Below are 11,653 nucleotides of genomic sequence, written 5' to 3'. Positions count from 1 at the left end.
GCCCAACCCAAAACAACCACACGATCAGACTGAGCATTTCAACGGCAATTGAAATATATTTGGATTTATTTTCATTAAAATAAACACACACAGTGATTTATTAGACATACAGTGATGATTAAAAAAATTAAATAAAAAAAAGACTGCATTGGGGCTTAATTAATATGAGCAACCCTGACTTGTCCATAGAAGACCAGCCCAACCAACACTGCCTGAGGTGAGTGCCCACAATGGCTAACTGAGAAAGGATCCTGTGTAGACACCACAAACTGTAATTGTATATTGGCCAACAGCGGAGCTATTCATGTGTCAGACTCTAGGAAAAAGTGTTTGAGAGAAAATTAGAAAAAAAACTGGATAAATTATAATTTTATAGAAGGACTACAGTAAATTAACTGTGCAGGTGCTGGTTTACGAGATGAAGATGCTCAACTGAAGTGTGTCACTCAAACTACAGAAAGGTCTGGAGTTCCAAAATTCTAAACGTCCCTAAAATTCCCATTTTTTAAATCCCGGTTGGAAGAATCCTGCAATAAGGAAGGAATCAAATCAAAATCAAATCACATTTTATTAGTCGCATACAGATATTTGCAGATGTTGGCGCAGCAAAATGCTTGTGTTTCTAGCTCCAACAGTGCAGTAATACCTAGCATTATGAAACAACACAAAAATCCCCCCCCCCTTTTTTTTTTTTTAAGGACACCTCTTTTCATGACATAGACTGACCAGGTGAATCCAGGTGAAAGCTAGGATTCCTTATTAATGTTAAATCCACTTCAATCAGTGTAGACGAAGGGAAGGAGATAGGTTAAAGAAAGATTTTTATGCCTGGGGGGGGTGCAACACAATATTAGGAAGGTGTTCCTAATGTTTGGTATACTCAGTGTATATATACCGGCCAGTTTATTAGGAACTGGGTCGGACCCCCCTTTGTCTCCAGAAAAGCCTGAATTCTTTGGGGCATGGATTCGGGGCATGGATTCGGAAACGTTCCACAGGGATGATAGTCCGTGCTGATGTGATGGTATCATGCAGTTGCTGCAGATTGGACGGCAGTACACCACCACCACCAGCCTGTACTGTTGACACCAGGCAGGATGGGTTGTTCAATCAAAGAGTAACTGAATGCTCAATGCCTGTCTGCCTGTTTTATATGAAAAGCCACAGCAGCGTGACTCACCATCTGTAGGAGCAATCCATTTTCGTGAACAGGATGGTGTACTTAATAAACCATATGGCCCAAAGAATGTGGACACCTGCTTGTCGAACATCTCATTCCAAAATCATGGGCATTAATATGGAGTTATTCCCCCTTTTGCTGCTATAACAGCCTCCACTCTTCTGAGAAGGCTTTCCACTAGATGTTGGAACATTGCTGCGGGGACTTTCATTCAGCCACAAGAGCATTAGTGAGGTCGGGCACTGATATTGGTCGATTAGGCCTGGCTCGCAGTCGGCATTCCAATTCATCCCAAAGGTGTTTGATGGGGTTAAGGTCAGGGGGTTCAGGCCAGTCAAGTTCTCCCACACCGAACTCAACAAATAATTTCTGTATGAACCTCGCTTTGTACATGGGGGCATTGTCATGTTGCAACAGGAAAGGGCCTTCCCCAAACTGTTACCACAAAGTTGGAAGCACAGAATCGTCTAGAACGTCATTGTATATTGTAAAGTTAAGATTTCCCTTCACTGGAACTAAGGGGCCTAGCCCAAACCATGAAAAACAGCCCCAGACCATTATTCCTCCTCCAGCAAACTTTATTTAACTAGGCAAGTCAGTGAAGAACAAATTCTTATGTACAATGACGGCCTAGGAGTTAACTGCTTGTTCAGGGGCAGAACGACAGATTTTTACCTTGTCAGCTCGGGGATTTGATCTAGCAACCTTTCAGTTACTGGCCCAATGCGCTAACTACTAGGCTACCTGCCGCCCCTTCGCAGTTGGCACTTTGCATTCGGGCAGGTGGTATTCTCCTGGCATCCACCAAACCCAAGATCATCACTCCAGAGAACGCATGCGTTTCCACTGCTCCAGAGTCCAGCTTTACGCCACTCCAGCCAACACTTGGCATTGCACATTGTGATCTTTGGCTTGTGAAGCTCCCGACGAAAAGTTATTGTGCTGACGTTGCTTCCAGAGGCAGTTTGGAACTCAGTAGTGAGTGTTGCAACTGAGGAAGAACGATTGTTACATGCTGGTCCCATTTTGTGAGCTTGTGTAGTCAACCACTCGCTATGAGCTGTTGTTGCTCATAGATGTTTCCACTTCACAATAACAGCACTTACTTACAGTTGACCGGGGCTGGCCGGTGTAGGCCGTCAATGTAAAATAAGAATTTGTTCTTAAACTGACTTGCCTAGTTAAATAAAGGTTCAATATTATTTTTCTTTTAAAAATAATTATATAGGAAGAGCCATGACTAGAATCCAGTACGTACATTTGAAGTGAGTAAAACAGTATGTAAACATTATTAATGTGACCAGTGTTCAATGACTATGTGCATAGGGCAGCAGTCTCTAAGGTGAACTATCGAGTACTGGGTGGTACCCAGCTAGTAACAGTGACTACGTTTCAAGGAAGGGTGTAGAAGGTTAATGTTAACTAGCTAACGCTGCCCATGAAAGGAAGTTAGGCTAGCGAGCAAGCGTTTTAGCCAGGTAGCCTAGGACAACAAAAAATAAAAGTGTGTACTGTATGATAGTCATATACCATTCCGTCAACATGAAAGAGAGGAGGATGGCATTGCCGTTTCTCTACTCGACTCCTCTGACGTCAAAATTATAGAATGGTATCCCTTCTTTTTTTTCTTGAGCGTGTTGTCTCTGACCAACGCTCTCGCTATCTCTCTCAAAACAATCTTCTTGACCCTAACCAGGGTCAAGACGGGTCACTCAACCGAGACTGCTTTCTCTGTGACACAGAGGCACTCTGACTGCCAAAGCTGACTCTCTTTCCACTGTTGTCATTCTTCTAGATATATCCGCTGCCTTCGACATCGTGAACCATCAGATCCTCCTCTCCACCCTCTCAGGGCTGGGTATTCTCTTTGATTGCATCCTACCTGGCAGGCCGCTCCTACCAGGTGACGTGGAGTGGAATGTGTCTGCACCACGTACTCTCACTACTGGTGTCCCCCAGGGCTCGGTTCTAGGCCCTCTCCTCTTCTCTCTATAGACCAATCACCCGGCTCCATCATTACTTCACATGGTCTCTCCTATCATTTCTATGCAGTTGATACTCAACTACTTTTCTCCATCCCCCTTCTGACACCCAGGTGGCGACACACATCTCTGTGTGCTTGGCAGATATCTCAGCTTGGATGTCGGCCCACTACCTCAAGCTCATCCTCCTGGGAAAGGCCTGCCCGCTCCAAGACCTCTCCATCACATTGACAACTCCAAAGTGTCCCCTCCCAGAGTGTAAAGAACCTTGGTGTGACCCTGGACAACACCCGGTCATTCTCTGCAATCATCAAAGCAGTGACTCACTCCTGCAGGTTCATGCTCTACAGCATCTGTAGAGTATGACCCTATCTCACACAGGAAGTGCCTCAGGTCCTAATCTAGGCCCTTGTCATCTCCCGTCTGGACTACTGCAACTCGCTGTTGGCTGGGCTACCCACTTGACCATCAAACTCCTGCAACTTATCCAGGAGGTTGCAGGCCACCTGTTGTTCAATTTCTCCCATGTCATCCCACTCCTCCACACACTCCACTGGCTTCCAGTTGAAGCTTGCATTCACTACAAGACCATGGTACTTGCCTACGGAGCAACAAGAGGAACTGCCCCTCCTTACTTTCAGGCTATGCTCAAACCCTACACCCATACCCTCCCACTCCATTCTGCCAGCTCTGGCCCTCCTACTTCTTTTTTAGATTCCCCCTTACTAGCTCTGACTTTGCTGATAACTACTTTATTGAGGAAAAATGTACTTACTATGACTGTCATATAGTCATATAGTTCAGTTAGCTTCTGTTTTGGGGGTACAGGAACAATGGTGGACATCTTGAAGCAAGTGGGGACAGCAGACTGGGATAGGGAGAGATTGAATATGTCTGTAAATACTCCAGCCAGCCGGAATGCACATGCTCTGAAGACATGGATTGGGAAACCATCTGGGCAAGCAGCCTTGCGAGAGTTAACATGCTTAAACGACCACAGAGAATGAGAGCTCACAGTCCTTGTGAGCGTTGGTGGCCCACGTCAGCGGCTCTGTGTTTTTCTCAAAGCGGGTGAAGAGGGTGTTTAGCTTGTCCAGGAACGAGTCATTTGTGTCCGCGATGTTCCCTTTATAATCTGTGATTGTCTGGAGTCCCTGCCACATACATCTTCTGTCTGAGCTGTTGAATTGTGACTCCACTTTGTCCCTGTATTGTAGTTTTGCCTCTTGTATTGCCTTACGGAGCTCATAGCTGGTCTGTTTGTACACCTCCATGTTCCCAGTCACCTTGCCGTGGGTAAATACAGTGGTTGGCACGAATGCTGCTATCTATTCATAGTTTTTGGTTTGAGTAAGTTATAATCGCCACAGTGGGAACAACATCCTTTATGCACCTCCTGATGAACTCAGTCACCGTGTCAGTGTATACGTCAATGTTTTTCTCAGAGGCAACCCAGAACATTTCGCAGTCTGTGTGATCAAAACAATCTTGAAGCATAGATTCCAATTGGTCAGACCAATGTTGAACAGTCCTTATCACTTCCTGTTTAAGTTTCTGCCTATAAGAGTGGAGGAGCAAAATGGAAGCGTGATCTGATTTGCCGAAGGATTGGCGGGGGAGGGCCTTGTAGCCATCCCGGAAGGGGAAGTAGCAATGATCCAATGAGTGTCCGATGCGCGAGTAGCACAGGAGATGTGTTGATAGAATTTCAGAAGCGTTTTCCTCAGATTTTCTTTATTAATGGCCCCAGCTACAATAAATGTGGTCTCAGGATATGCAACTTCCAGTTTGCACAAAGTCGAGTGTAGTTCCTTGAGAGCTGTCACGGTGTCAGCTTAGGGGGGAATATACACAGCAGTGACCGAAGAAAATCCTCTCGGGAGGTAATGCGGTCGGCATTTGATGGTGAGGTATTCCAGATTGGTAGAACAAAAAGAACTTGAGTTCCTGTGTGTTACCAAAATCACACCGTGAGTAGTTAATCATGAAACAAACACCTCCAACTTTCTTTTTCCCAGAGAGTTCTTTCTTCCTGTCCGTGCGATGGACGGAGTACACCGCTGGCCGAATTGAAGGGGACAATATATCCGGAGAGAGCCATGATTCCATAAAACAAAGTGTGTTACAGTCCCTGATGTCTCGCTGGAAGGAGATCCTCGCCCCGAGTGCCTGATTTTTGGAACTGCCTCGGAGTTCAAACTAATTTCTGGTCGAAATGCTGGTGAGTGACCGCCGATCTAATATCCAAAAGTTATTTTCGGCTGTAGGTAATAATGCAACAAACATTCTGAGCAAATAATGTAAGAAATAACACAAAAAACTAAACAATTTCATAAGAAATAATGCAAAGTTGGCTAGGAGCTAGAAATAGGGTGGCCGTGTCTGCCGACGCCATCCTGTGTGTGTAAATAGGAAATCCGGAATCCAACCAGGATTTCAGGAAACTGGGAATTTGTGGAAAGTTACTGGAATTTTTCAACCCTAGTTGGGGTCAATTAATTTTCAATTCAGTCAATTCAGGAGGAAAACTAAAATTCCTATTCCATGTTTTTCTTATAGAGAAGCATTGTGGAATATTGGAATTGGATTTTCAGTTTACTTCTTGAACTGCGTTGAAAAGGAATTGATAATAACCAAATGCTTTTGTAGATATCCTAAAACGACAACCATTGTAGCACGGTGTACTGTTGAAATATGTGTTCTCAGTGTGTTCAGCATTCATCATGGCCAAACTATAAACAGTCTGTCCCTACAAAGAGGTCTTTGTCAGAGTTTGTCTGAGGATAAGAGTGGGCAGTTGGCAAAAGCAAAACCCTTTCAGTGCCTATCCATCCATCATTGGGTGTTCCAGGGGGCCGGGAACTAATCTGCCTTTTGTTTCCAGAGGGACAATAATAGCCCGTGGACAGTCCTGCAATCAGTTAAACCTTTTAGTATTAGTTGATTAAAGAGTATCTTCAACCCTTCCATCAGAGAGTACTAGACTAAAAGATAGAGGAGATGTGAGGACAGCTTCACTCCCCTACGTATCTATATTGGTGAAGCAAAAATATGTAGATTTGACTCTATAATCCAGCATTTTGGATTTTAGATTGAATGTTTCATATGAATGTTTCAATGTCACCTATTATTTGAGGGTTTTTTTCACACATATCTGTTTTACCATTTAAAGAAATGAAAGCACTTTATGTATCTAGTCCTCCCATTTGAAGAACACATTTTTTCCATAACTATTTGGACAAATTCATGAAGAAGTATGGGTCTCATACTCCTAGTACGCAATGATTACATCAAGCTTATGACTATATGATGCATTTGCAGTTTGTTTTGGTTGTGTTTCAGATTATGTTTTGCCCAGTAGTAACTGAATGGTGAATAATGTATTGTGTCATTTTGGAGTCACTTTTATTGTAAATAAGAGTAGATTATTTTTCTGAACACTTCTACATGAATTATGGATAATCATGAATTAATCCTGAATTATGGTGAGTGAGAAAGTTACAGAGGAACAAAGATCATACCCCCCAAAAAAATGCTTACCTCCCCCATGTTTTGGGGGTATGGTCTTTGTTCCTCTGTAACTTTCTCACTCATCATTATTCACGATTCATTCATGATTGCACTACATGTAATCATGTTAGCATTCACATTAATGTAAAAGTGTTCCGAAACATATTCTATTCTTATTTACAATAAAAATGACTCCAAAATACTTATGACACATTCAGTTGGGAGGACAAAGTGCTTTCATTTCTAAACGGTAAAACAGATATGTATGAAAATACTCTCAAGTAAAGGGTATCCTCAAATACACTCAAATAAAGGTGACATTCTGTACTGTCACCTCATATAAAACATTTTCTCTCAAATCCAAAACGTTCTCTCCTCACTGTCCAAATAAATACAGTACGTAGGGGGAGTGTACATATCTGCCTGATTTTTTAGTGGTCCAACACCTGTTTAAAATGAGTGGCCTTTGTGTAACAGGGTCTTCTACATGAGCATCACTGGAAACCAGTCATTTTGTGTACACAACTTTCCACGGAAACCCCTCAGGCAGTAGGGGGAGTTGTTTGTTTTGGTGTGGCCTGTGCATACTGACCCTTTAACATCTCTAAAGACCACTTGTTTTCTCTGTAGGTTCCTGGAAACAGCCCTTAGCTGTGGTATATTGGCCATATACCAAAAACCCGCAAGATGCCTTATTGCTTTTATAAAACGGATTACCAACATATTAAACCAATGAATGACATATTTTGATTTCAATATAGTCATTTCAGGATTAAACCTGACATTCCTATTCCACTGTTTTGTTTTAGAGAAGCATTGTAGAAAATGTGGAATTAGATTTTCTGATTACTTCTTGAATTTACTCAATTAAAAAGGAATTGTCCCCAACGCTAATCCCTGATAATAATAACCCAATGCTTTTGAAGATTTCCTAAAACGACAACTATTGTAGCATAGTGAACTGTGTGTGTGTGTGTGTGTGTGTGTGTGTGTGTGTGTGTGTGTGTGTGTGTGTGTGTGTGTGTGTGTGTGTGTGTGTGTGTGTGTGTGTGTGTGTGTGTGTGCGTGTGTGTGTCTGCGGATGTGTTTAACTATACTTGTGGGAACCAGAAGTCCCCACATCAATAGCAAACCGATTTGTTTTTTATTTTTATCATAAAATGGAGCCATTTTTATTTAAAGGGGTAGTATTCATCACAGGTATGACAGTTGAGCTCCTTTGTGTTCACATTTAAAAGAAACACATGCAGACAGGCTGACTGTGACCAGAGGGAAAAAAATATTAGTTTTTCGTTTTGGAAAAATTATTTTGAACATTGAAAACTATAACTATACTTGGAAAGTGTCACAGTCGTTCACGTGCCATATCACTCTCTTTTCCTCTTTCTTGCTGTCTTTTCCTCTTTCTTCCTTTCTTTTCCTCTTTCTTCCTCTTCTTCAATCTTTTTCCCACTCTGTTGATTTCTCTCTCATCATGCCTCTGATTATGAAGATGTTTCAGCCTCCGAGCAGAAGCTAACTACTCTTCTCCTACAGCTTTTTGTCTTGTTACTTTGGGATCTATTGTCATTCTGTGTTCATCTGTTTGTCTGTCTGCGCAAACTGCAGAGATCAGAACGTTGGCGTTGAAACAGTCAACCATCACCCACAGAAATAGCTCATAGGAGCCAAATAAGCAGATCTAGAAGCTGCATATGCAATTGTGTTTGTTATAGTGAATTTGTACAGCTTGTAACAAACAGGGATCACTATTAGACAGGAACATTGAAATGTCTGGGATGAAAATGAATGATTTGAACCTGTTTTGTTCTTCTCGGATGACTTTCGTCAGAACGCTGGATGCATTCAGAGGGACAACTTAATTTTAAAAGGGTACAATCTGTGACAATTTAATACTTCTTCAAATGTAATGTGACAGCCAAGTGTGCTATTATCAAACCAGCCGATTCGTTTCTGAAGAAAGAAAGCAATTGAATTGATGAATTTGTTTTTTACAAAAGCTTCAATAAAAAATGATATTATTGAAAATTGTCTCAATGTTGGTTGGCGGATGCCATTTTATTTCAATTGGTGTTTTCGTAAGGGGCTGAAGGTGGACTGTACTATCCCCTTGTCTGTGTACCAATAGACCAAAAGAAATTAATGAGAAATCCCATTCACACAATGTGGTCAGAAATAACAGATGCTGTTTCTTGAACAAAGTCTGCACAGGTTCACTCTGTCTCAAAAGCCCTGGGTCGAAACACTTAGCCCCATATATGGCTCCATTTGATTGGTCGGCCACTGAGTTTTCTTCAAAGAGTGAGTCCATGCACTGGGTTTTGTGAAGGTCAGTGTGTTTCATGGGATAGTATAGGAGGAAAGGGAACAACATGACGACCACATGACAAGTCTCCTGTAGATCTGTAGGAAGAAAGGGGAAGTGATCAGTGAGGCAGCAGCGTGGGTGTCTGTAAGTGTGTGTGTGTGTGTGTGTGTGTGTGTGTGTGTGTGTGTGTGTGTGTGTGTGTGTGTGTGTGTGTGTGTGTGTGTGTGTGTGTGTGTGTGTGTGTGTGTGTGTGTGTGTTAAATCAAATCAAATGTTATTTACCACATACACGTGTTTAGCAGATGTTATTGCAGGTGTAGCAAAATGCTTGTGTTTCTAGCTCCAACAGTGCAGTAATATATAACAAGTAATATCTAACCGTTTCACAACAATACACACAATACACACAAATCTGAAGTAAAGGAATGGGATTAAGAATATATAAATATTTGGACAAGCAATGTTGGCGCGGCATAGACTAAAATACAGTAGAATAGGATAGAATACAGTATATACATATGAGATGAGTAATGCAAAATATGTAAACATTATTAAAGTGACTAGTGTTCCATTATTAAAATGGCCAGTGATTTCAAGTCGATGAATACAGGGCAGCAGCCTCTAATGTGCTAGTGATGTATATTTAACAGTCTGATGAGATTGAGATAGATGCTAGTGTGTGTGTGTGTGTGTGTGTGTGTGTGTGTGTGTGTGTGTGTGTGTGTGTGTGTGTGTGTGTGTGTGTGTGTGTGTGTGTGTGTGTGTGTGTGTGTGCGTGTGTGTGTGCAAGAGTCTCAGTGTCAATGAACAGCAACATCGCTGTAGTAATAAATCGAATCAATAATACTTTTAGCAGCAGCGTAGGTGTGAGGGGGAGCAGTAGTTGTTCGCCATTCAACAGTCTTATGGCCAGGGAATAGAAGCTGTTAAGGAGTCTGAGCCTTGATGCACTGGTACCACCTGCCGGCATGGAGAGCAGTCCATGTCTCGGTGACTGGAGTCCAATTCTTTGGGTTTTTCTCAGACACCGCCGGCTTGTTCGTCCTGGATGGCTGGGAGCTCACACCCAATGATGTGCTGTGCCGTCCACACCACCCACTGGGTCTTCCAGTCGAAAGTGGTGCAGTTGCCATAACAGATAGTGATACAACCAGTCAGGATGCTCTCAATGGTGCAGCTATAAAAGTTCTGAAGGATGAGGGGCCATGCCAATTCGTTTCAGCCTCCTGAGGGAGAAGATGCACTGCTGTGCCTTCTTCACTACTGTGCTGGTGTGAGAGGACCGTGTGGACACTGAGGAACTTGAAGCTCTTGACCCTCTCCACTGCAGCCCTGTCTATATGGATGGGGGTGTGCACCCACCCCTGTTTCCTGTAGACCATGATCAACTCCTTGGTATTGCTGATGTTGAGGGAGAGGTTGTTGTCTTGGCACCACACTGCCAGGTCTCTGACCTCCTCCCTTAAGGCTGTCTCATCGCCGTTGGTGATCAGGCATACCACCGTTGTGTTGTCAGCAAACTTGATGATGGAGTTTGCGTCATGCGTGGCCACACAGTCATGGAAGTACAGGGAGTACAGGGAGGGGCAAAGTACACACCTCTGGGGGGCTACCGTGGAGGTGTTGTTGCATACACTTACCACCTGGGGCAGTCAGGAAGTCCAGGATCCAATTACAGATGGAGGTGTTCAGTCCCAGTGCAGTGTCGTTGTCTGTGGATCTGTTTGGGCGGTATAAAAATTGGAGTAGGTCCAGGGTGTCTGGGATGATGGAGTTGATGTGTGCCATGGCCTTCCTCTCAAAGCACTTCATTATTACAGATGTGAGTCCTACAGGGTGGTAGTCATTGTGTCAGGATGACTTAGAGATTTGGGGAACAGGAGTGATAGTCAGACTGAAACGTGGGCATTACAGACTGAAGACGCCTGCCAGCTGGTCTGCATGTACCCTGAGGATACGCCCTGGAATATCATCTGGCCCTGCGGCCTTACGTGTTGACCCATTTAATAACCTTACTCACATCAGCCCCGGAAAGAGAGCTCACCCAGTCTTACCTGGCAAAATAAAGATTAAATAAATGTATAAAATCCTCCGGATCAGTGGGGGCCCTCATGCAGGGCTCTGTGTTGTTTTTGTCGAAGTGTGCATAAAAGTTATTAGTTCATCTAGTAGAGAGGCATCATTGTGCAGATCACGGCTTCCTTTGTAGTCAGTAATGTACTGTATCCCCTGTCACGTGTTGAGCTTCGGAGCCGGTATAATAGGATTCCAACTTGATCCGATACTGTCTTTTTGCCTGTTTGATTGCTCAGCAGAGGTCGTAGCGGGACTTCTTGTACATGTTCGTGTCCTCAGCTATAGCCTTGGGGTTACCTGTGATAGCCCTGTGAGTGGTAGCTCTGTCCTTTAGCACCCCTAGTGGTGAAGGAGAAATGTTGATAGAAGTTGGACATCACATGTCTTACTGACTCGGAATTAAAATAACCGGCAACAAGAAAAGGAGCCTCCGGGTGCATGGTTTCCTGCTTGTTTATAGCATTGTACAGTTCGTCATGTGCCAGCTTGTTGTTGTTGTTGTCCTGAGGTGGAATATATACAGCAGTCATGATAACAGATGAAAACTCTCTTGCGGGAGGTAGAAAGGTTGGCATTTGACCAGGTATTCCCAAACGT

This window comes from Salmo salar, chromosome ssa04, assembly GCF_905237065.1.
Source record: "Salmo salar chromosome ssa04, Ssal_v3.1, whole genome shotgun sequence".
Lineage (NCBI taxonomy): Eukaryota > Metazoa > Chordata > Actinopteri > Salmoniformes > Salmonidae > Salmo > Salmo salar.
This window is presented reverse-complemented; position numbering follows the sequence as displayed.